The sequence below is a fragment of the Hemitrygon akajei genome, unplaced genomic scaffold, assembly GCF_048418815.1.
Source record: "Hemitrygon akajei unplaced genomic scaffold, sHemAka1.3 Scf000039, whole genome shotgun sequence".
NCBI lineage: Eukaryota > Metazoa > Chordata > Chondrichthyes > Myliobatiformes > Dasyatidae > Hemitrygon > Hemitrygon akajei.
In genome coordinates this window covers 2,462,033-2,488,640 of record NW_027331925.1, presented here as the reverse complement: position 1 = coordinate 2,488,640, position 26,608 = coordinate 2,462,033, and positions in this window count along the sequence as shown.

The following is a 26,608-nucleotide window of genomic DNA, read 5'->3' as shown; positions in this document are numbered from 1 at the left end:
GATATGGAGGGATACAGGTTCAGGGCATATTTTTGTGGAGTTCTGCATTGGTACGTTCCAGTGAGACAGGGAGGTTATGTAGGTGTACATGTTCCGTGCATATTTGTGTGGAGTTCTGCATTGGTACATTCCAGTGAGACATGGAGGTAATGCAGGGATACAGGTTTAGGGCATATTTATGTGGAGTTCTGCATTGGAACATTCCAGTGAGACACGGAGGATATGGAATGGTACAGGTTCAGGGCATATTTGTGTGGAGTTCTGCATTGGTACGTTCCAGTGAGACAGGGTGTTTATGGAGGCGTACAGGTTCAGGGCATATTTGTGTGGAGTTCTGCATTGGAACATTCCAGTGAGACAAGGAGGATATGGAGGGGTGCAGGTTCAGGGCATATTTGTGTGGAGTACTGCATTGGTACGTTCCAGTGAGACACTGAGGTTATGGCGGGGTACAGGTTCAGGGCATATTTATGTGGAGTTCCGCAGTGGAACATTCCAGTGAGACACGGAGGTTATTGAGGGGTACAGTTTCAGGGCATATTTGTGTGGAGTTCTGCATTGGTACGTTCCAGTGAGACAGGGATGTTATAGAGGGGTACAGATTCAGGGCATATTTGTGTGTAGTACTTCATTGATACGTTACAGTGAGACAGGTAGGTTTTGGAGCGTACATGTTCAGGGCATATTTTTGTGGAGTTCTGCATTGGTACGTTCCAGTGAGACAGGTAGGTTTTGGAGAGTATAGGTTCAGGGCATATTTTTGTGGAGTTCTGCATTGGTACGTTCCAGTGAGACAGGGAGGTTATGGAGGGGGACATGTTCCGTGCATATTTGTGTGTTTTTCTGCATTGGTACGTTCCAGTGAGAAAGGGAGGTTATGGAGGGGTACAGTTTCAGGGCATATTTATGTGGATTTCTGCATTGGTACGTTCCCGTGAGACAGGGTGGTTATGGAGGGGTACAGGTTCAGGGCATATTTCTGTGGAGTTCTGCATTGGAACATTCCAGTGAGACACGGAGGATATGGAGGGGTGCAGGTTCAGGGCATATTTGTGTGGAGTTCTGCATTGGTACGTTCCAGTGAGACAGGTAGGTTTTGGAGCGTACAGGTTCAGGGCATATTTTTGTGGAGTTCTGCATTGGTACGTTCCAGTGAGACAGGGAGTTTATGGAGGGGTACAGTTTCAGGGCATTTTTGTGTGGAGTTCTGCATTGGTACATTCCAGTGAGACAGGGAGGTTATGGAGGGGTACAGGTTCAGGGCATATTTCTGTGGATTTCTGCATTGGAACATTCCAGTGAGACACGGAGGATATGGAGGTGTGCAGGTTCAGGGCATATTTGTGTGGAGTTCTGCATTGGTACGTTCCAGTGAGACAGGTAGGTTTTGGAGCGTACAGGTTCAGGGCATATTTTTGTGGAGTTCTGCATTGGTACGTTCCAGTGAGACAGGGAGGTTATGGAGGGGTACAGGTTCAGGGCATATTTTTGTGGAGTTCTGCATTGGTACGTTCCCGTGAGACAGGGAGTTTATGGAGGGGTACAGGTTCAGGGCATATTTTGTGGAGTTTTGCAATGGTACGTTCCAGTGAGACAGGGAGTTTATGGAGGGGTACAGTTTCAGGGCATATTTGTGTGGAGTTCTGCATTGGTACGTTCCACTGAGACAGGGAGGATATGGAATGGTACAGGTTCAGGGCATATTTGTGTGGAGTTCTGCATTGGAACATTCCAGTGAGACACGGAGGATATGGAGGGATACAGGTTCAGGGCATATTTTTGTGGAGCTCTGCATTGGTACGTTCCAGTGAGACAGGGAGGTTATGTAGGTGTACATGTTCCGTGCATATTTGTGTGGAGTTCTGCATTGGTACATTCCAGTGAGGCATGGAGGTTATGCAGGGGTACAGGTTTAGGGCATAATTATGTGGAGTTCTGCATTAGAACATTCCAGTGAGACACGGAGGATATGGAATGGTACAGGTTCAGGGCATATTTGTGTGGAGTTCTGCATTGGTCCGTTCCAGTGAGACAGGGTGTTTATTGGGGCGTACAGGTTCAGGGCATATTTGTGTGGAGTTCTGCATTCGAACATTCCAGTGAGACACGGAGGATATGGAGGGGTGCAGGTTCAGGGCATATTTGTGTGGAGTTCTGCATTGTTACGTTCCAGTGAGACAGGGAGGTTATGGAGGGGTACAGTTTCAGGGCATATTTGTGTGGAGTTCTGCATTGGTACGTTCCAGTGAGACAGTGAGGTTATGGAGGGTTTACAGGTGCAGGGCATATTTGTGTGGAGATCTGCATTGGTACATTCCAGTGAGACACGGAGGATATGGAGGGATACAGGTTCAGGGCATATTTTTGTGGAGTTCTGCATTGGTACGTTCCAGTGAGACAGGGAGTTTATGTAGGTGTACATGTTCCGTGCATATTTGTGTGGAGTTCTGCATTGGTACATTCCAGTGAGACATGGAGGTTATGCAGGGGTACAGGTTTAGGGCATATTTATGTGGAGTTCTGCATTGGAACATTCCAGTGAGACACGGAGGATATGGAATGGTACAGGTTCAGGGCATATTTGTGTGGAGTTCTGCATTGGTACGTTCCAGTGAGACAGGGAGGTTATGGAGGGTTTACAGGTTCAGGGCATTTTTGTGTGGAGTTCTGCATTGGAACATTCCAGTGAGACACGGAGGATATGGAGGGGTGCAGGTTTAGGGCATATTTCTGTGGAGTTCTGCATTGGTACGTTCCAGTGAGACAGGGAGGTTATGGAGGGGTACAGTTTCATGGCATATTTGTGTGGAGTTCTGCATTGGTACGTTCCAGTGAGACAGGGAGGTTATGGAGGGTTTACAGGTTCAGGGCATATTTGTGTGGAGTTCTGCATTGGTACATTCCAGTGAGACACGGAGGATATGGAGGGATACAGGTTCAGGGCATATTTTTGTGGAGTTCTGCATTGGTACGTTCCAGTGAGACAGGGAGGTTATGTAGGTGTACATGTTCCGTGCATATTTGTGTGGAGTTCTGCATTGGTACATTCCAATGAGACATGGAGGTTATGCAGGGGTACAGGTTTAGGGCATATTTATGTGGAGTTCTGCATTGGAACATTCCAGTGAGACACGGAGGATATGGAATGGTACAGGTTCAGGGCATATTTGTGTGGAGTTCTGCATTGGTACGTTCCAGTGAGACAGGGTGTTTATGGAGGCGTACAGGTTCAGGGCATATTTGTGTGGAGTTCTGCATTGGAACATTCCAGTGAGACACGGAGGATATGGAGGGGTGCAGGTTCAGGGCATATTTGTGTGGAGTTCTGCATTGGTACGTTCCAGTGAGACACTGAGGTTATGGAGGGGTACAGGTTCAGGGCATATTTATGTGGAGTTCCGCAGTGGAACATTCCAGTGAGACACGGAGGATATTGAGGGGTACAGTTTCAGGGCATATTTGTGTGGAGTTCTGCATTGGTACGTTCCAGTGAGACAGGGATGTTATAGAGGGGTACAGATTCAGGGCATATTTGTGTGGAGTTCTGCATTGGTACATTCCAGTGAGACACGGAGGATATGGAGGGATACAGGTTCATGGCATATTTGTGTGTAGTACTTCATTGATACGTTACAGTGAGACAGGTAGGCTTTGGAGCGTACATGTTCAGGGCATATTTTTGTGGAGTTCTGCATTGGTACGTTCCAGTGAGACAGGCAGGTTATGGAGGGGTACAGGTTCAGGGCATATTTGTGTGGAGTTCTGCATTGGTACGTTCCATTGAGACAGGGAGGTTATGTAGGTGTACATGTTCCGTGCATATTTGTGTGTTTTTCTGCATTGGTACGTTCCAGTGAGAAAGGGAGGTTTTGGAGGGGTACAGTTTCAGGGCATATTTATGTGGATTTCTGGATTGGTACGTTCCCGTGAGGGAGGGTGGTTATGGAGGGGTACAGGTTCAGGGCATATTTCTGTGGAGTTCTGCATTGGTACATTCCAGTGAGACAGGGAGGTTATGGAGGGGTACAGGTTCAGGGCATATTTGTGTGGAGTTCTGCATTGGAACATTCCAGTGAGACACGGAGGATATGGAGGTGTGCAGGTTCAGGGCATATTTGTGTGGAGTTCTGCATTGGTACGTTCCTGTGAGACAGGTAGGTTTTGGAGCGTACAGGTTCAGGGCATATTTTTGTGGAGTTCTGCATTGGTACGTTCCAGTGAGACAGGGAGTTTATGGAGGGGTACAGGTTCAGGGCATATTTTGTGGAGTTTTGCAATGGTCGTTCCAGTGAGACAGGGAGTTTATGGAGGGGTACAGTTTCAGGGCATATTTGTGTGGAGTTCTGCATTGGTACGTTCCACTGAGACAGGGAAGATATGGAATGGTACAGGTTCAGGGCATATTTGTGTGGAGTTCTGCATTGGTACGTTCCAGTGAGACAGGGTGTTTATGGGGGCGTACAGGTTCAGGGCATATTTGTGTGGAGTTCTGCAATGGAACATTCCAGTGAGACACGGAGGATATGGAGGGGTGCAGGTTCAGGGCATATTCGTGTGGAGTTCTGCATTCTAACGTTCCAGTGAGACAGGGAGGTTATGGAGGGGTACAGTTTCAGGGCATATTTGTGTGGAGTTCTGCATTGGTACGTTCCAGTGAGACAGGGAGGTTATGGAGGGTTTACAGGTTCAGGGCATATTTGTGTGGAGTTCTGCATTGGTACATTCCAGTGAGACACGGAGGATATGGAGGGATACAGGTTCAGGGCATATTTTTGTGGAGTTCTGCATTGGTACGTTCCAGTGAGACAGGGAGGTTATGTAGGTGTACATGTTCCGTGCATATTTGTGTGGAGTTCTGCATTGGTACATTCCAGTGAGACATGGAGGTTATGCAGGGGTACAGGTTTAGGGCATATTTATGTGGAGTTCTGCATTGGAACATTCCAGTGAGACACGGAGGATATGGAATGGTACAGGTTCAGGGCATATTTGTGTGGAGTTCTGCATTGGTACGTTCCAGTGAGACAGGGTGTTTATGGAGGCGTACATGTTCAGGGCATATTTGTGTGGAGTTCTGCATTGGAACATTCCAGTGAGACACGGAGGATATGGAGGGGTGCAGGTTCAGGGCATATTTGTGTGGAGTTCTGCATTGGTACGTTCCAGTGAGACAGGGAGGTTATGGAGGGTTTACAGGTTCAGGGCATATTTGTGTGGAGTTCTGCATTGGTACATTCCAGTGAGACACGGAGGATATGGAGGGATACAGGTTCAGGGCATATTTTTGTGGAGTTCTGCATTGGTACGTTCCAGTGAGACAGGGAGGTTATGTAGGTGTACATGTTCCGTGCATATTTGTGTGGAGTTCTGCATTGGTACATTCCAGTGAGACATGGAGGTAATGCAGGGATACAGGTTTAGGGCATATTTATGTGGAGTTCTGCATTGGAACATTCCAGTGAGACACGGAGGATATGGAATGGTACAGGTTCAGGGCATATTTGTGTGGAGTTCTGCATTGGTACGTTCCAGTGAGACAGGGTGTTTATGGAGGCGTACAGGTTCAGGGCATATTTGTGTGGAGTTCTGCATTGGAACATTCCAGTGAGACAAGGAGGATATGGAGGGGTGCAGGTTCAGGGCATATTTGTGTGGAGTACTGCATTGGTACGTTCCAGTGAGACACTGAGGTTATGGCGGGGTACAGGTTCAGGGCATATTTATGTGGAGTTCCGCAGTGGAACATTCCAGTGAGACACGGAGGTTATTGAGGGGTACAGTTTCAGGGCATATTTGTGTGGAGTTCTGCATTGGTACGTTCCAGTGAGACAGGGATGTTATAGAGGGGTACAGATTCAGGGCATATTTGTGTGTAGTACTTCATTGATACGTTACAGTGAGACAGGTAGGTTTTGGAGCGTACATGTTCAGGGCATATTTTTGTGGAGTTCTGCATTGGTACGTTCCAGTGAGACAGGTAGGTTTTGGAGAGTATAGGTTCAGGGCATATTTTTGTGGAGTTCTGCATTGGTACGTTCCAGTGAGACAGGGAGGTTATGGAGGGGGACATGTTCCGTGCATATTTGTGTGTTTTTCTGCATTGGTACGTTCCAGTGAGAAAGGGAGGTTATGGAGGGGTACAGTTTCAGGGCATATTTATGTGGATTTCTGCATTGGTACGTTCCCGTGAGACAGGGTGGTTATGGAGGGGTACAGGTTCAGGGCATATTTCTGTGGAGTTCTGCATTGGAACATTCCAGTGAGACACGGAGGATATGGAGGGGTGCAGGTTCAGGGCATATTTGTGTGGAGTTCTGCATTGGTACGTTCCAGTGAGACAGGTAGGTTTTGGAGCGTACAGGTTCAGGGCATATTTTTGTGGAGTTCTGCATTGGTACGTTCCAGTGAGACAGGGAGTTTATGGAGGGGTACAGTTTCAGGGCATTTTTGTGTGGAGTTCTGCATTGGTACATTCCAGTGAGACAGGGAGGTTATGGAGGGGTACAGGTTCAGGGCATATTTCTGTGGATTTCTGCATTGGAACATTCCAGTGAGACACGGAGGATATGGAGGTGTGCAGGTTCAGGGCATATTTGTGTGGAGTTCTGCATTGGTACGTTCCAGTGAGACAGGTAGGTTTTGGAGCGTACAGGTTCAGGGCATATTTTTGTGGAGTTCTGCATTGGTACGTTCCAGTGAGACAGGGAGGTTATGGAGGGGTACAGGTTCAGGGCATATTTTTGTGGAGTTCTGCATTGGTACGTTCCCGTGAGACAGGGAGTTTATGGAGGGGTACAGGTTCAGGGCATATTTTGTGGAGTTTTGCAATGGTACGTTCCAGTGAGACAGGGAGTTTATGGAGGGGTACAGTTTCAGGGCATATTTGTGTGGAGTTCTGCATTGGTACGTTCCACTGAGACAGGGAGGATATGGAATGGTACAGGTTCAGGGCATATTTGTGTGGAGTTCTGCATTGGTACGTTCCAGTGAGACAGGGTGTTTATGGGGGCGTACAGGTTCAGGGCATATTTGTGTGGAGTTCTGCATTCGAACATTCCAGTGAGACACGGAGGATATGGAGTGGTGCAGGTTCAGGGCATATTTGTGTGGAGTTCTGCATTGTTACGTTCCAGTGAGACAGGGAGGTTATGGAGGGGTACAGTTTCAGGGCATATTTGTGTGGAGTTCTGCATTGGTACGTTCCAGTGAGACAGTGAGGTTATGGAGGGTTTACAGGTGCAGGGCATATTTGTGTGGAGATCTGCATTGGTACATTCCAGTGAGACACGGAGGATATGGAGGGATACAGGTTCAGGGCATATTTTTGTGGAGTTCTGCATTGGTACGTTCCAGTGAGACAGGGAGTTTATGTAGGTGTACATGTTCCGTGCATATTTGTGTGGAGTTCTGCATTGGTACATTCCAGTGAGACATGGAGGTTATGCAGGGGTACAGGTTTAGGGCATATTTATGTGGAGTTCTGCATTGGAACATTCCAGTGAGACACGGAGGATATGGAATGGTACAGGTTCAGGGCATATTTGTGTGGAGTTCTGCATTGGTACGTTCCAGTGAGACAGGGAGGTTATGGAGGGTTTACAGGTTCAGGGCATTTTTGTGTGGAGTTCTGCATTGGAACATTCCAGTGAGACACGGAGGATATGGAGGGGTGCAGGTTTAGGGCATATTTGTGTGGAGTTCTGCATTGGTACCTTCCAGTGAGACAGGGAGGTTATGGAGGGGTACAGTTTCATGGCATATTTGTGTGGAGTTCTGCATTGGTACGTTCCAGTGAGACAGGGAGGTTATGGAGGGTTTACAGGTTCAGGGCATATTTGTGTGGAGTTCTGCATTGGTACATTCCAGTGAGACACGGAGGATATGGAGGGATACAGGTTCAGGGCATATTTTTGTGGAGTTCTGCATTGGTACGTTCCAGTGAGACAGGGAGGTTATGTAGGTGTACATGTTCCGTGCATATTTGTGTGGAGTTCTGCATTGGTACATTCCAATGAGACATGGAGGTTATGCAGGGGTACAGGTTTAGGGCATATTTATGTGGAGTTCTGCATTGGAACATTCCAGTGAGACACGGAGGATATGGAATGGTACAGGTTCAGGGCATATTTGTGTGGAGTTCTGCATTGGTACGTTCCAGTGAGACAGGGTGTTTATGGAGGCGTACAGGTTCAGGGCATATTTGTGTGGAGTTCTGCATTGGAACATTCCAGTGAGACACGGAGGATATGGAGGGGTGCAGGTTCAGGGCATATTTGTGTGGAGTTCTGCATTGGTACGTTCCAGTGAGACACTGAGGTTATGGAGGGGTACAGGTTCAGGGCATATTTATGTGGAGTTCCGCAGTGGAACATTCCAGTGAGACACGGAGGATATTGAGGGGTACAGTTTCAGGGCATATTTGTGTGGAGTTCTGCATTGGTACGTTCCAGTGAGACAGGAATGTTATAGAGGGGTACAGATTCAGGGCATATTTGTGTGGAGTTCTGCATTGGTACATTCCAGTGAGACACGGAGGATATGGAGGGATACAGGTTCATGGCATATTTGTGTGTAGTACTTCATTGATACGTTACAGTGAGACAGGTAGGCTTTGGAGCGTACATGTTCAGGGCATATTTTTGTGGAGTTCTGCATTGGTACGTTCCAGTGAGACAGGGAGGTTATGTAGGTGTACATGTTCCGTGCATATTTGTGTGGAGTTCTGCATTGGTACATTCCAGTGAGACATGGAGGTAATGCAGGGATACAGGTTTAGGGCATATTTATGTGGAGTTCTGCATTGGAACATTCCAGTGAGACACGGAGGATATGGAATGGTACAGGTTCAGGGCATATTTGTGTGGAGTTCTGCATTGGTACGTTCCAGTGAGACAGGGTGTTTATGGAGGCGTACAGGTTCAGGGCATATTTGTGTGGAGTTCTGCATTGGAACATTCCAGTGAGACACGGAGGATATGGAGGGGTGCAGGTTCAGGGCATATTTGTGTGGAGTACTGCATTGGTACGTTCCAGTGAGACACTGAGGTTATGGAGGGGTACAGGTTCAGGGCATATTTATGTGGAGTTCCGCAGTGGAACATTCCAGTGAGACACGGAGGTTATTGAGGGGTACAGTTTCAGGGCATATTTGTGTGGAGTTCTGCATTGGTACGTTCCAGTGAGACAGGGATGTTATAGAGGGGTACAGATTCAGGGCATATTTGTGTGTAGTACTTCATTGATACGTTTCAGTGAGACAGGTAGGTTTTGGAGCGTACATGTTCAGGGCATATTTTTGTGGAGTTCTGCATTGGTACGTTCCAGTGAGACAGGTAGGTTTTGGAGAGTATAGGTTCAGGGCATATTTTTGTGGAGTTCTGCATTGGTACGTTCCAGTGAGACAGGGAGGTTATGGAGGGGGACAGGTTCAGGGCATATTTGTGTGGAGTTCTGCATTGGTACGTTCCAGTGAGACAGGGAGGTTATGTAGGTGTACATGTTCCGTGCATATTTGTGTGTTTTTCTGCATTGGTACGTTCCAGTGAGAAAGGGAGGTTATGGAGGGGTACAGTTTCAGGGCATATTTATGTGGATTTCTGCATTGGTACGTTCCCGTGAGACAGGGTGGTTATGGAGGGGTACAGGTTCAGGGCATATTTCTGTGGAGTTCTGCATTGGAACATTCCAGTGAGACACGGAGGATATGGAGGGGTGCAGGTTCAGGGCATATTTGTGTGGAGTTCTGCATTGGTACGTTCCAGTGAGACAGGTAGGTTTTGGAGCGTACAGGTTCAGGGCATATTTTTGTGGAGTTCTGCATTGGTACGTTCCAGTGAGACAGGGAGTTTATGGAGGGGTACAGTTTCAGGGCATTTTTGTGTGGAGTTCTGCATTGGTACATTCCAGTGAGACAGGGAGGTTATGGAGGGGTACAGGTTCAGGGCATATTTCTGTGGATTTCTGCATTGGAACATTCCAGTGAGACACGGAGGATATGGAGGTGTGCAGGTTCAGGGCATATTTGTGTGGAGTTCTGCATTGGTACGTTCCAGTGAGACAGGTAGGTTTTGGAGCGTACAGGTTCAGGGCATATTTTTGTGGAGTTCTGCATTGGTACGTTCCAGTGAGACAGGGAGGTTATGGAGGGGTACAGGTTCAGGGCATATTTTTGTGGAGTTCTGCATTGGTACGTTCCCGTGAGACAGGGAGTTTATGGAGGGGTACAGGTTCAGGGCATATTTTGTGGAGTTTTGCAATGGTACGTTCCAGTGAGACAGGGAGTTTATGGAGGGGTACAGTTTCAGGGCATATTTGTGTGGAGTTCTGCATTGGTACGTTCCACTGAGACAGGGAGGATATGGAATGGTACAGGTTCAGGGCATATTTGTGTGGAGTTCTGCATTGGTACGTTCCAGTGAGACAGGGTGTTTATGGGGGCGTACAGGTTCAGGGCATATTTGTGTGGAGTTCTGCATTGGAACATTCCAGTGAGACACGGAGGATATGGAGGGATACAGGTTCAGGGCATATTTTTGTGGAGCTCTGCATTGGTACGTTCCAGTGAGACAGGGAGGTTATGTAGGTGTACATGTTCCGTGCATATTTGTGTGGAGTTCTGCATTGGTACATTCCAGTGAGGCATGGAGGTTATGCAGGGGTACAGGTTTAGGGCATATTTATGTGGAGTTCTGCATTAGAACATTCCAGTGAGACACGGAGGATATGGAATGGTACAGGTTCAGGGCATATTTGTGTGGAGTTCTGCATTGGTCCGTTCCAGTGAGACAGGGTGTTTATGGGGGCGTACAGGTTCAGGGCATATTTGTGTGGAGTTCTGCATTCGAACATTCCAGTGAGACACGGAGGATATGGAGTGGTGCAGGTTCAGGGCATATTTGTGTGGAGTTCTGCATTGTTACGTTCCAGTGAGACAGGGAGGTTATGGAGGGGTACAGTTTCAGGGCATATTTGTGTGGAGTTCTGCATTGGTACGTTCCAGTGAGACAGTGAGGTTATGGAGGGTTTACAGGTGCAGGGCATATTTGTGTGGAGATCTGCATTGGTACATTCCAGTGAGACACGGAGGATATGGAGGGATACAGGTTCAGGGCATATTTTTGTGGAGTTCTGCATTGGTACGTTCCAGTGAGACAGGGAGTTTATGTAGGTGTACATGTTCCGTGCATATTTGTGTGGAGTTCTGCATTGGTACATTCCAGTGAGACATGGAGGTTATGCAGGGGTACAGGTTTAGGGCATATTTATGTGGAGTTCTGCATTGGAACATTCCAGTGAGACACGGAGGATATGGAATGGTACAGGTTCAGGGCATATTTGTGTGGAGTTCTGCATTGGTACGTTCCAGCGAGACAGGGAGGTTATGGAGGGTTTACAGGTTCAGGGCATTTTTGTGTGGAGTTCTGCATTGGAACATTCCAGTGAGACACGGAGGATATGGAGGGGTGCAGGTTTAGGGCATATTTGTGTGGAGTTCTGCATTGGTACGTTCCAGTGAGACAGGGAGGTTATGGAGGGGTACAGTTTCATGGCATATTTGTGTGGAGTTCTGCATTGGTACGTTCCAGTGAGACAGGGAGGTTATGGAGGGTTTACAGGTTCAGGGCATATTTGTGTGGAGTTCTGCATTGGTACATTCCAGTGAGACACGGAGGATATGGAGGGATACAGGTTCAGGGCATATTTTTGTGGAGTTCTGCATTGGTACGTTCCAGTGAGACAGGGAGGTTATGTAGGTGTACATGTTCCGTGCATATTTGTGTGGAGTTCTGCATTGGTACATTCCAATGAGACATGGAGGTTATGCAGGGGTACAGGTTTAGGGCATATTTATGTGGAGTTCTGCATTGGAACATTCCAGTGAGACACGGAGGATATGGAATGGTACAGGTTCAGGGCATATTTGTGTGGAGTTCTGCATTGGTACGTTCCAGTGAGACAGGGTGTTTATGGAGGCGTACAGGTTCAGGGCATATTTGTGTGGAGTTCTGCATTGGAACATTCCAGTGAGACACGGAGGATATGGAGGGGTGCAGGTTCAGGGCATATTTGTGTGGAGTTCTGCATTGGTACGTTCCAGTGAGACACTGAGGTTATGGAGGGGTACAGGTTCAGGGCATATTTATGTGGAGTTCCGCAGTGGAACATTCCAGTGAGACACGGAGGATATTGAGGGGTACAGTTTCAGGGCATATTTGTGTGGAGTTCTGCATTGGTACGTTCCAGTGAGACAGGAATGTTATAGAGGGGTACAGATTCAGGGCATATTTGTGTGGAGTTCTGCATTGGTACATTCCAGTGAGACACGGAGGATATGGAGGGATACAGGTTCATGGCATATTTGTGTGTAGTACTTCATTGATACGTTACAGTGAGACAGGTAGGCTTTGGAGCGTACATGTTCAGGGCATATTTTTGTGGAGTTCTGCATTGGTACGTTCCAGTGAGACAGGGAGGTTATGGAGGGGTACAGGTTCAGGGCATATTTGTGTGGAGTTCTGCATTGGTACGTTCCATTGAGACAGGGAGGTTATGTAGGTGTACATGTTCCGTGCATATTTGTGTGTTTTTCTGCATTGGTACGTTCCAGTGAGAAAGGGAGGTTTTGGAGGGTACAGTTTCAGGGCATATTTATGTGGAGTTCTGCATTGGTACGTTCCAGTGAGACAGGGAGGTTATGGAGGGGTACAGTTTCATGCATATTTGTGTGGAGTTCAGCATTGGTACGTTCCAGTGAGACAGGGAGGTTATGGAGGGTTTACAGGTTCAGGGCATATTTGTGTGGAGTTCTGCATTGGTACATTCCAGTGAGACACGGAGGATATGGAGGGATACAGGTTCAGGGCATATTTTTGTGGAGTTCTGCATTGGTACGTTCCAATGAGACAGGGAGGTTATGTAGGTGTACATGATCCGTGCATATTTGTGTGGAGTTCTGCATTGGTACATTCCAGTGAGACATGGAGGTTATGCAGGGGTACAGGTTTAGGGCATATTTATGTGGAGTTCTGCATTGGAACATTCCAGTGAGACACGGAGGATATGGAATGGTACAAGTTCAGGGCATATTTGTGTGGAGTTCTGCATTGGTACGTTCCAGTGAGACAGGGTGTTTATGGAGGCGTACAGGTTCAGGGCATATTTGTGTGGAGTTCTGCATTGGAACATTCCAGTGAGACACGGAGGATATGGAGGGGTGCAGGTTCAGGGCATATTTGTGTGGAGTTCTGCATTGGTACGTTCCAGTGCGACACTGAGGTTATGGAGGGGTACAGGTTCAGGGAATATTTATGTGGAGTTCCGCAGTGGAACATTCCAGTGAGACACGGAGGATATTGAGTGGTACAGTTTCAGGGCATATTTGTGTGGAGTTCTGCATTGGTACGTTCCAGTGAGACATGGAGGTTATGCAGGGGTACAGGTTTAGGGCATATTTATGTGGAGTTCTGCATTGGAACATTCCAGTGAGACACGGAGGATATGGAATGGTACAGGTTCAGGGCATATTTGTGTGGATTTCTGCATTGGTACGTTCCAGTGAGACAGGGTGTTTATGGAGGCGTACATGTTCAGGGCATATTTGTGTGGAGTTCTGCATTGGAACATTCCAGTAAGACACGGAGGATATGGAGGGGTGCTGGTTCAGGGCATATTTATGTGGATTTCTGCATTGGTACGTTCCCGTGAGACAGGGTGGTTATGGAGGGGTACAGGTTCAGGGCATATTTCTGTGGAGTTCTGCATTGGAACATTCCAGTGAGACACGGAGGATATGGAGGGGTGCAGGTTCAGGGCATATTTGTGTGGAGTTCTGCATTGGTACGTTCCAGTGAGACAGGTAGGTTTTGGAGCGTACAGGTTCAGGGCATATTTTTGTGGAGTTCTGCATTGGTACGTTCCAGTGAGACAGGGAGTTTATGGAGGGGTACAGTTTCAGGGCATTTTTGTGTGGAGTTCTGCATTGGTACATTCCAGTGAGACAGGGAGGTTATGGAGGGGTACAGGTTCAGGGCATATTTGTGTGGAGTTCTGCATTGGAACATTCCAGTGAGACACGGAGGATATGGAGGTGTGCAGGTTCAGGGCATATTTGTGTGGAGTTCTGCATTGGTACGTTCCTGTGAGACAGGTAGGTTTTGGAGCGTACAGGTTCAGGGCATATTTTTGTGGAGTTCTGCATTGGTACGTTCCAGTGAGACAGGGAGTTTATGGAGGGGTACAGGTTCAGGGCATATTTTGTGGAGTTTTGCAATGGTCGTTCCAGTGAGACAGGGAGTTTATGGAGGGGTACAGTTTCAGGGCATATTTGTGTGGAGTTCTGCATTGGTACGTTCCACTGAGACAGGGAGGATATGGAATGGTACAGGTTCAGGGCATATTTGTGTGGAGTTCTGCATTGGTACGTTCCAGTGAGACAGGGTGTTTATGGGGGCGTACAGGTTCAGGGCATATTTGTGTGGAGTTCTGCAATGGAACATTCCAGTGAGACACGGAGGATATGGAGGGGTGCAGGTTCAGGGCATATTCGTGTGGAGTTCTGCATTCTAACGTTCCAGTGAGACAGGGAGGTTATGGAGGGGTACAGTTTCAGGGCATATTTGTGTGGAGTTCTGCATTGGTACGTTCCAGTGAGACAGGGAGGTTATGGAGGGTTTACAGGTTCAGGGCATATTTGTTTGGAGTTCTGCATTGGTACATTCCAGTGAGACACGGAGGATATGGAATGGTACAGGTTCAGGGCATATTTTTGTGGAGTTCTGCATTGGTACGTTCCAGTGAGACAGGGAGGTTATGTAGGTGTACATGTTCCGTGCATATTTGTGTGGAGTTCTGCATTGGTACATTCCAGTGAGACATGGAGGTTATGCAGGGGTACAGGTTTAGGGCATATTTATGTGGAGTTCTGCATTGGAACATTCCAGTGAGACACGGAGGATATGGAATGGTACAGGTTCAGGGCATATTTGTGTGGAGTTCTGCATTGGTACGTTCCAGTGAGACAGGGTGTTTATGGAGGCGTACATGTTCAGGGCATATTTGTGTGGAGTTCTGCATTGGAACATTCCAGTGAGACACGGAGGATATGGAGGGGTGCAGGTTCAGGGCATATTTGTGTGGAGTTCTGCATTGGTACGTTCCAGTGAGACAGGGAGGTTATGGAGGGGTACAGTTTCATGGCATATTTGTGTGGAGTTCTGCATTGTTACATTCCAGTGAGACAGGGAGGTTATGGAGGGTTTACAGGTTCAGAGCATATTTGTGTGGAGTTCTGCATTGGTACATTCCAGTGAGACACGGAGGATATGGAGGGATACAGGTTCAGGGCATATTTTTGTGGAGTTCTGCATTGGTACGTTCCAGTGAGACAGGGAGGTTATGTAGGTGTACATGTTCCGTGCATATTTGTGTGGAGTTCTGCATTGGTACATTCCAGTGAGACATGGAGGTTATGCAGGGGTACAGGTTTAGGGCATATTTATGTGGAGTTCGGCATTGGAACATTCCAGTGAGACACGGAGGATATGGAATGGTACAGGTTCAGGGCATATTTGTGTGGAGTTCTGCATTGGTACGTTCCAGTGAGACAGGGTGTTTATGGAGGCGTACAGGTTCAGGGCATATTTGTGTGGAGTTCTGCATTGGAACATTCCAGTGAGACACGGAGGATATGGAGGAGTGCAGGTTCAGGGCATATTTGTGTGGAGTACTGCATTGGTACGTTCCAGTGAGACACTGAGGTTATGGAGGGGTACAGGTTCAGGGCATATTTATGTGGAGTTCCGCAGTGGAACATTCCAGTGAGACACGGAGGTTATTGAGGGGTACAGTTTCAGGGCATATTTGTGTGGAGTTCTGCATTGGTACGTTCCAGTGAGACAGGGATGTTATAGAGGGGTACAGATTCAGGGCATATTTGTGTGGAGTTCTGCATTGGTACATTCCAGTGAGACACGGAGGATATGGAGGGATACAGGTTCATGGCATATTTGTGTGTAGTACTTCATTGATACGTTACAGTGAGACAGGTAGGTTTTGGAGCGTACATGTTCAGGGCATATTTTTGTGGAGTTCTGCATTGGTACGTTCCAGTGAGACAGGTAGGTTTTGGAGCGTATAGGTTCAGGGCATATTTTTGTGGAGTTCTGCATTGGTACGTTCCAGTGAGACAGGGAGGTTATGGAGGGGTACAGGTTCAGGGCATATTTGTGTGGAGTTCTGCATTGGTACGTTCCAGTGAGACAGGGAGGTTATGTAGGTGTACATGTTCCGTGCATATTTGTGTGTTTTTCTGCATTGGTACGTTCCAGTGAGAAAGGGAGGTTATGGAGGGGTACAGTTTCAGGGCATATTTATGTGGATTTCTGCATTGGTACGTTCCCGTGAGACAGGGTGGTTATGGAGGGGTACAGGTTCAGGGCATATTTCTGTGGAGTTCTGCATTGGAACATTCCAGTGAGACACGGAGGATATGGAGGGGTGCAGGTTCAGGGCATATTTGTGTGGAGTTCTGCATTGGTACGTTCCAGTGAGACAGGTAGGTTTTGGAGCGTACAGGTTCAGGGCATATTTTTGTGGAGTTCTGCATTGGTACGTTCCAGTGAGACAGGGAGTTTATGGAGGGGTACAGTTTCAGGGCATTTTTGTGTGGAGTTCTGCATTGGTACATTCCAGTGAGACAGGGAGGTTATGGAGGGGTACAGGTTCAGGGCATATTTCTGTGGATTTCTGCATTGGAACATTCCAGTGAGACACGGAGGATATGGAGGTGTGCAGGTTCAGGGCATATTTGTGTGGAGTTCTGCATTGGTACGTTCCAGTGAGACAGGTAGGTTTTGGAGCGTACAGGTTCAGGGCATATTTTTGTGGAGTTCTGCATTGGTACGTTCCAGTGAGACAGGGAGGTTATGGAGGGGTACAGTTTCAGGGCATATTTGTGTGGAGTTCTGCATTGGTACGTTCCAGTGAGAAAGGGAGGTTATGGAGGGGTACAGTTTCAGGGCATATTTATGTGGAGTTCTGCATTGGTATGTTCCAGTGAGACACTGAGGTTATGGAGGAGTACAGGTTCAGGGAATATTTATGTGGAGTTCCGCAGTGGAACATTCCAGTGAGACACGGAGGATATTGAGGGGTACAGTTTCAGGGCATATTTGTGTGGAGTTCTGCATTGGTACGTTCCAGTGAGACAGGTAGGTTTTGGAGCGTATAGGTTCAGGGCATATTTGTGTGGAGTTCTGCATTGGTACGTTCCAGTGAGACAGGGAGGTTATGGAGGGGTACAGGTTCAGGGTATATATGTGTGGAGTTCTGCATTGGTACGTTCCAGTGAGACAGGGAGGTTATGTAGGTGTACATGTTCCGTGCATATTTGTGTGTTTTTCTGCATTGGTACGTTCCAGTGAGAAAGGGAGGTTATGGAGGGGTACAGTTTCAGGGCATATTTATGTGGATTTCTGCATTGGTACGTTCCCGTGAGACAGGGTGGTTATGGAGGGGTACAGGTTCAGGGCATATTTCTGTGGAGTTCTGCATTGGAACATTCCAGTGAGACACGGAGGATATGGAGGGGTGCAGGTTCAGGGCATATTTGTGTGGAGTTCTGCATTGGTACGTTCCAGTGAGACAGGTAGGTTTTGGAGCGTACAGGTTCAGGGCATATTTTTGTGGAGTTCTGCATTGGTACGTTCCAGTGAGACAGGGAGTTTATGGAGGGGTACAGTTTCAGGGCATTTTTGTGTGGAGTTCTGCATTGGTACATTCCAGTGAGACAGGGAGGTTATGGAGGGGTACAGGTTCAGGGCATATTTGTGTGGAGTTCTGCATTGGAACATTCCAGTGAGACACGGAGGATATGGAGGTGTGCAGGTTCAGGGCATATTTGTGTGGAGTTCTGCATTGGTACGTTCCTGTGAGACAGGTAGGTTTTGGAGCGTACAGGTTCAGGGCATATTTTTGTGGAGTTCTGCATTGGTACGTTCCAGTGAGACAGGGAGTTTATGGAGGGGTACAGGTTCAGGGCATATTTTGTGGAGTTTTGCAATGGTCGTTCCAGTGAGACAGGGAGTTTATGGAGGGGTACAGTTTCAGGGCATATTTGTGTGGAGTTCTGCATTGGTACGTTCCACTGAGACAGGGAGGATATGGAATGGTACAGGTTCAGGGCATATTTGCGTGGAGTTCTGCATTGGTACGTTCCAGTGAGACAGGGTGTTTATGGGGGCGTACAGGTTCAGGGCATATTTGTGTGGAGTTCTGCAATGGAACATTCCAGTGAGACACGGAGGATATGGAGGGGTGCAGGTTCAGGGCATATTCGTGTGGAGTTCTGCATTCTAACGTTCCAGTGAGACAGGGAGGTTATGGAGGGGTACAGTTTCAGGGCATATTTGTGTGGAGTTCTGCATTGGTACGTTCCAGTGAGACAGGGAGGTTATGGAGGGTTTACAGGTTCAGGGCATATTTGTTTGGAGTTCTGCATTGGTACATTCCAGTGAGACACGGAGGATATGGAATGGTACATGTTCCGTGCATATTTGTGTGGAGTTCTGCATTGGTACATTCCAGTGAGACATGGAGGTTATGCAGGGGTACAGGTTTAGGGCATATTTATGTGGAGTTCTGCATTGGAACATTCCAGTGAGACACGGAGGATATGGAATGGTACAGGTTCAGGGCATATTTGTGTGGAGTTCTGCATTGTTACGTTCCAGTGAGACAGGGTGTTTATGGAGGCGTACATGTTCAGGGCATATTTGTGTGGAGTTCTGCATTGGAACATTCCAGTGAGACACGGAGGATATGGAGGGGTGCAGGTTCAGGGCATATTTGTGTGGAGTTCTGCATTGGTACGTTCCAGTGAGACAGGGAGGTTATGGAGGGGTACAGTTTCATGGCATATTTGTGTGGAGTTCTGCATTGTTACATTCCAGTGAGACAGGGAGGTTATGGAGGGTTTACAGGTTCAGAGCATATTTGTGTGGAGTTCTGCATTGGTACATTCCAGTGAGACACGGAGGATATGGAGGGATACAGGTTCAGGGCATATTTTTGTGGAGTTCTGCATTGGTACGTTCCAGTGAGACAGGGAGGTTATGTAGGTGTACATGTTCCGTGCATATTTGTGTGGAGTTCTGCATTGGTACATTCCAGTGAGACATGGAGGTAATGCAGGGATACAGGTTTAGGGCATATTTATGTGGAGTTCTGCATTGGAACATTCCAGTGAGACACGGAGGATATGGAATGGTACAGGTTCAGGGCATATTTGTGTGGAGTTCTGCATTGGTACGTTCCAGTGAGACAGGGTGTTTATGGAGGCGTACAGGTTCAGGGCATATTTGTGTGGAGTTCTGCATTGGAACATTCCAGTGAGACACGGAGGATATGGAGGAGTGCAGGTTCAGGGCATATTTGTGTGGAGTACTGCATTGGTACGTTCCAGTGAGACACTGAGGTTATGGAGGGGTACAGGTTCAGGGCATATTTATGTGGAGTTCCGCAGTGGAACATTCCAGTGAGACACGGAGGTTATTGAGGGGTACAGTTTCAGGGCATATTTGTGTGGAGTTCTGCATTGGTACGTTCCAGTGAGACAGGGATGTTATAGAGGGGTACAGATTCAGGGCATATTTGTGTGGAGTTCTGCATTGGTACATTCCAGTGAGACACGGAGGATATGGAGGGATACAGGTTCATGGCATATTTGTGTGTAGTACTTCATTGATACGTTACAGTGAGACAGGTAGGTTTTGGAGCGTACATGTTCAGGGCATATTTTTGTGGAGTTCTGCATTGGTACGTTCCAGTGAGACAGGTAGGTTTTGGAGCGTATAGGTTCAGGGCATATTTTTGTGGAGTTCTGCATTGGTACGTTCCAGTGAGACAGGGAGGTTATGGAGGGGTACAGGTTCAGGGCATATTTGTGTGGAGTTCTGCATTGGTACGTTCCAGTGAGACAGGGAGGTTATGTAGGTGTACATGTTCCGTGCATATTTGTGTGTTTTTCTGCATTGGTACGTTCCAGTGAGAAAGGGAGGTTATGGAGGGGTACAGTTTCAGGGCATATTTATGTGGATTTCTGCATTGGTACGTTCCCGTGAGACAGGGTGGTTATGGAGGGGTACAGGTTCAGGGCATATTTCTGTGGAGTTCTGCATTGGAACATTCCAGTGAGACACGGAGGATATGGAGGGGTGCAGGTTCAGGGCATATTTGTGTGGAGTTCTGCATTGGTACGTTCCAGTGAGACAGGTAGGTTTTGGAGCGTACAGGTTCAGGGCATATTTTTGTGGAGTTCTGCATTGGTACGTTCCAGTGAGACAGGGAGTTTATGGAGGGGTACAGTTTCAGGGCATTTTTGTGTGGAGTTCTGCATTGGTACATTCCAGTGAGACAGGGAGGTTATGGAGGGGTACAGGTTCAGGGCATATTTCTGTGGATTTCTGCATTGGAACATTCCAGTGAGACACGGAGGATATGGAGGTGTGCAGGTTCAGGGCATATTTGTGTGGAGTTCTGCATTGGTACGTTCCAGTGAGACAGGTAGGTTTTGGAGCGTACAGGTTCAGGGCATATTTTTGTGGAGTTCTGCATTGGTACGTTCCAGTGAGACAGGGAGGTTATGGAGGGGTACAGGTTCAGGGCATATTTTTGTGGAGTTCTGCATTGGTACGTTCCCGTGAGACAGGGAGTTTATGGAGGGGTACAGGTTCAGGGCATATTTTGTGGAGTTTTGCAATGGTACGTTCCAGTGAGACAGGGAGTTTATGGAGGGGTACAGTTTCAGGGCATATTTGTGTGGAGTTCTGCATTGGTACGTTCCACTGAGACAGGGAGGATATGGAATGGTACAGGTTCAGGGCATATTTGTGTGGAGTTCTGCATTGGTCCGTTCCAGTGAGACAGGGTGTTTATGGGGGCGTACAGGTTCAGGGCATATTTGTGTGGAGTTCTGCATTCGAACATTCCAGTGAGACACGGAGGATATGGAGGGGTGCAGGTTCCGGGCATATTTGCGTGGAGTTCTGCATTGTTACGTTCCAGTGAGACACGGAGGTTATGGAGGGGTACAGTTTCAGGGCATATTTGTGTGGAGTTCTGCATTGGTACGTTCCAGTGAGACAGTGAGGTTATGGAGGGTTTACAGGTGCAGGGCATATTTGTGTGGAGATCTGCATTGGTACATTCCAGTGAGACACGGAGGATATGGAGGGATACAGGTTCAGGGCATATTTTTGTGGAGTTCTGCATTGGTACGTTCCAGTGAGACAGGGAGTTTATGTAGGTGTACATGTTCCGTGCATATTTGTGTGGAGTTCTGCATTGGTACATTCCAGTGAGACATGGAGGTTATGCAGGGGTACAGGTTTAGGGCATATTTATGTGGAGTTCTGCATTGGAACATTCCAGTGAGACACGGAGGATATGGAATGGTACAGGTTCAGGGCATATTTGTGTGGAGTTCTGCATTGGTACGTTCCAGTGAGACAGGGATGTTATGGAGGGTTTACAGGTTCAGGGCATATTTGTGTGGAGTTCTGCATTGGAACATTCCAGTGAGACACGGAGGATATGGAGGGGTGCAGGTTTAGGGCATATTTGTGTGGAGTTCTGCATTGGTACGTTCCAGTGAGACAGGGAGGTTATGGAGGGGTACAGTTTCATGGCATATTTGTGTGGAGTTCTGCATTGGTACGTTCCAGTGAGACAGGGAGGTTATGGAGGGTTTACAGGTTCAGGGCATATTTGTGTGGAGTTCTGCATTGGTACATTCCAGTGAGACACGGAGGATATGGAGGGATACAGGTTCAGGGCATATTTTTGTGGAGTTCTGCATTGGTACGTTCCAGTGAGACAGGGAGGTTATGTAGGTGTACATGTTCCGTGCATATTTGTGTGGAGTTCTGCATTGGTACATTCCAATGAGACATGGAGGTTATGCAGGGGTACAGGTTTAGGGCATATTTATGTGGAGTTCTGCATTGGAACATTCCAGTGAGACACGGAGGATATGGAATGGTACAGGTTCAGGGCATATTTGTGTGGAGTTCTGCATTGGTACGTTCCAGTGAGACAGGGTGTTTATGGAGGCGTACAGGTTCAGGGCATATTTGTGTGGAGTTCTGCATTGGAACATTCCAGTGAGACACGGAGGATATGGAGGGGTGCAGGTTCTGGGCATATTTGTGTGGAGTTCTGCATTGGTACGTTCCAGTGAGACACTGAGGTTATGGAGGGGTACAGGTTCAGGGCATATTTATGTGGAGTTCCGCAGTGGAACATTCCAGTGAGACACGGAGGATATTGAGGGGTACAGTTTCAGGGCATATTTGTGTGGAGTTCTGCATTGGTACGTTCCAGTGAGACAGGGATGTTATAGAGGGGTACAGATTCAGGGCATATTTGTGTGGAGTTCTGCATTGGTACATTCCAGTGAGACACGGAGGATATGGAGGGATACAGGTTCATGGCATATTTGTGTGTAGTACTTCATTGATACGTTACAGTGAGACAGGTAGGTTTTGGAGCGTACATGTTCAGGGCATATTTTTGTGGAGTTCTGCATTGGTACGTTCCAGTGAGACAGGGAGGTTATGGTGGGGTACAGGTTCAGGGCATATTTGTGTGGAGTTCTGCATTGGTACGTTCCATTGAGACAGGGAGGTTATGTAGGTGTACATGTTCCGTGCATATTTGTGTGTTTTTCTGCATTGGTACGTTCCAGTGAGAAAGGGAGGTTATGGAGGGGTACAGTTTCAGGGCATATTTATGTGGATTTCTGTATTGGTACGTTCCCGTGAGGGAGGGTGGTTATGGAGGGGTACAGGTTCAGGGCATATTTCTGTGGAGTTCTGCATTGGAACATTCCAGTGAGACACGGAGGATATGGAGCGGTGCAGGTTCAGGGCATATATGTGTGGAGTTCTGCATTGGTACGTTCCAGTGAGACAGGTAGGTTTTGGAGCGTACAGGTTCAGGGCATATTTTTGTGGAGTTCTGCATTGGTACGTTCCAGTGTGACAGGGAGTTTATGGAGGGGTACAGTTTCAGGGCATTTTTGTGTGGAGTTCTGCATTGGAACATTCCAGTGAGACACGGAGGATATGGAGGGGTGCAGGTTCAGGGCATATTTGTGTGGAGTTCTGCATTGGTACGTTCCAGTGAGACAGGGAGGTTATGGAGGGGTACAGTTTCATGCATATTTGTGTGGAGTTCTGCATTGGTACGTTCCAGTGAGACAGGGAGGTTATGGAGGGTTTACAGGTTCAGGGCATATTTGTGTGGAGTTCTGCATTGGTACATTCCAGTGAGACACGGAGGATATGGAGGGATACAGGTTCAGGGCATATTTTTGTGGAGTTCTGCATTGGTACGTTCCAGTGAGACAGGGAGGTTATGTAGGTGTACATTATCCGTGCATATTTGTGTGGAGTTCTGCATTGGTACATTCCAGTGAGACATGGAGGTTATGCAGGGGTACAGGTTTAGGGCATATTTATGTGGAGTTCTGCATTGGAACATTCCAGTGAGACACGGAGGATATGGAATGGTACAGGTTCAGGGCATATTTGTGTGGAGTTCTGCATTGGTACGTTCCAGTGAGACAGGGTGTTTATGGAGGCGTACAGGTTCAGGGCATATTTGTGTGGAGTTCTGCATTGGAACATTCCAGTGAGACACGGAGGATATGGAGGGGTGCAGGTTCAGGGCATATTTGTGTGGAGTTCTGCATTGGTACGTTCCAGTGCGACACTGAGGTTATGGAGGGGTACAGGTTCAGGGAATATTTATGTGGAGTTCCGCAGTGGAACATTCCAGTGAGACACGGAGGATATTGAGGGGTTCAGTTTCAGGGCATATTTGTGTGTAGTTCTGCATTGGTACGTTCCAGTGAGACATGGAGGTTATGCAGGGGTACAGGTTTAGGGCATATTTATGTGGAGTTCTGCATTGGTACGTTCCAGTGAGACAGGGTGTTTATGGAGGCGTACAGGTTCAGGGCATATTTGTGTGGAGTTCTGCATTGGAACATTCCAGTGAGACACGTAGGATATTGAGGGGTACAGTTTCAGGGCATATTTGTGTGGAGTTCTGCATTGGTACGTTCCAGTGAGACAGGGATGTTATAGAGGGGTACAGATTCAGGGCATATTTGTGTGGAGTTCTGCATTGGTACATTCCAGTGAGACACGGAGTATATGGAGGGATACAGGTTCATGGCATATTTGTGTGTAGTACTTCATTGATACGTTACAGTGAGACAGGTAGGTTTTGGAGCGTACATGTTCAGGGCATATTTTTGTGGAGTTCTGCATTGGTACGTTCCAGTGAGACAGGGAGGTTATGGAGGGGTACAGGTTCAGGGCATATTTGTGTGGAGTTCTGCATTGGTACGTTCCAGTGAGACAGGGAGGTTATGTAGGTGTACATGTTCCGTGCATATTTGTGTGTTTTTCTGCATTGGTACGTTCCAGTGAGAAAGGGAGGTTATGGAGGGGTACAGTTTCAGGGCATATTTATGTGGATTTCTGCATTGGTACGTTCCGCTGAGGGAGGGTGGTTATGGAGGGGTACAGGTTCAGGGCATATTTCTGTGGAGTTCTGCATTGGAACATTCCAGTGAGACACGGAGGATATGGAGCGGTGCAGGTTCAGGGCATATATGTGTGGAGTTCTGCATTGGTACGTTCCAGTGAGACAGGTAGGTTTTGGAGCGTATAGGTTCAGGGCATATTTTTGTGGAGTTCTGCATTGGTACGTTCCAGTGAGACAGGGAGTTTATGGAGGGGTACAGTTTCAGGGCATTTTTGTGTGGAGTTCTGCATTGGTACATTCCAGTGAGACAGGGTGGTTATGGAGGGGTACAGTTTCAGGGCATATTTCTGTGGAGTTCTGCATTGGTACATTCCAGTGAGACACGGAGGATATGGAGGGATACAGGTTCAGGGCATATTTTTGTGGAGTTCTGCATTGGTACGTTCCAGTGAGACAGGGAGGTTATGTAGGTGTACATGTTCCGTGCATATTTGTGTGGAGTTCTGCATTGGTATATTCCAGTGAGACATGGAGGTTATGCAGGGGTACAGCTTTAGGGCATATTTATGTGGAGTTCTGCATTGGAACATTCCAGTGAGACACGGAGGATATGGAATGGTACAGGTTCAGGGCATATTTGTGTGGAGTTCTGCATTGGTACGTTCCAGTGAGACCGGGTGTTTATGGAGGCGAACAGGTTCAGGGCATATTTGTGTGGAGTTCTGCATTGGAACATTCCAGTGAGACACGGAGGATATGGAGGGGTGCAGGTTCAGGGCATATTTGTGTGGAGTTCTGCATTGGTACGTTCCAGTGAGACACTGAGGTTATGGAGGTATACAGGTTCAGGGAATATTTATGTGGAGTTCCGCAGTGGAACATTCCAGTGAGACACGGAGGATATTGAGGGGTACAGTTTCAGGGCATATTTGTGTGGAGTTCTGCATTGGTACGTTCCAGTGAGACAGGGATGTTATAGAGGGGTACAGATTCAGGGCATATTTGTGTGGAGTTCTGCATTGGTACATTCCAGTGAGACACGGAGGATATGGAGGGATACAGGTTCATGGCACATTTGTGTGGAGTTCTGCATTGGTACGTTCCAGTGAGACAGGGAGGTTATGTAGGTGTACATGTTCCGTGCATATTTGTGTGGAGTTCTGCATTGGTACATTCCAGTGAGACATGGAGGTTATGCAGGGGTACAGGTTTAGGGCATATTTATGTGGAGTTCTGCATTGGAACATTCCAGTGAGACACGGAGGATATGGAATGGTACAGGTTCAGGGCATATTTGTGTGGAGTTCTGCATTGGTCCGTTCCAGTGAGACAGGGTGTTTATGGGGGCGTACAGGTTCAGGGCATATTTGTGTGGAGTTCTGCATTGGTACGTTCCCGTGAGGGAGGGTGGTTATGGAGGGGTACAGGTTCAGGGCATATTTCTGTGGAGTTCTGCATTGGAACATTCCAGTGAGACACGGAGGATATGGAGCGGTGCAGGTTCAGGGCATATATGTGTGGAGTTCTGCATTGGTACGTTCCAGTGAGACAGGTAGGTTTTGGAGCGTACAGGTTCAGGGCATATTTTTGTGGAGTTCTGCATTGGTACGTTCCAGTGTGACAGGGAGTTTATGGAGGGGTACAGTTTCAGGGCATTTTTGTGTGGAGTTCTGCATTGGAACATTCCAGTGAGACACGGAGGATATGGAGGGGTGCAGGTTCAGGGCATATTTGTGTGGAGTTCTGCATTGGTACGTTCCAGTGAGACAGGGAGGTTATGGAGGGGTACAGTTTCATGCATATTTGTGTGGAGTTCTGCATTGGTACGTTCCAGTGAGACAGGGAGGTTATGGAGGGTTTACAGGTTCAGGGCATATTTGTGTGGAGTTCTGCATTGGTACATTCCAGTGAGACACGGAGGATATGGAGGGATACAGGTTCAGGGCATATTTTTGTGGAGTTCTGCATTGGTACGTTCCAGTGAGACAGGGAGGTTATGTAGGTGTACATTATCCGTGCATATTTGTGTGGAGTTCTGCATTGGTACATTCCAGTG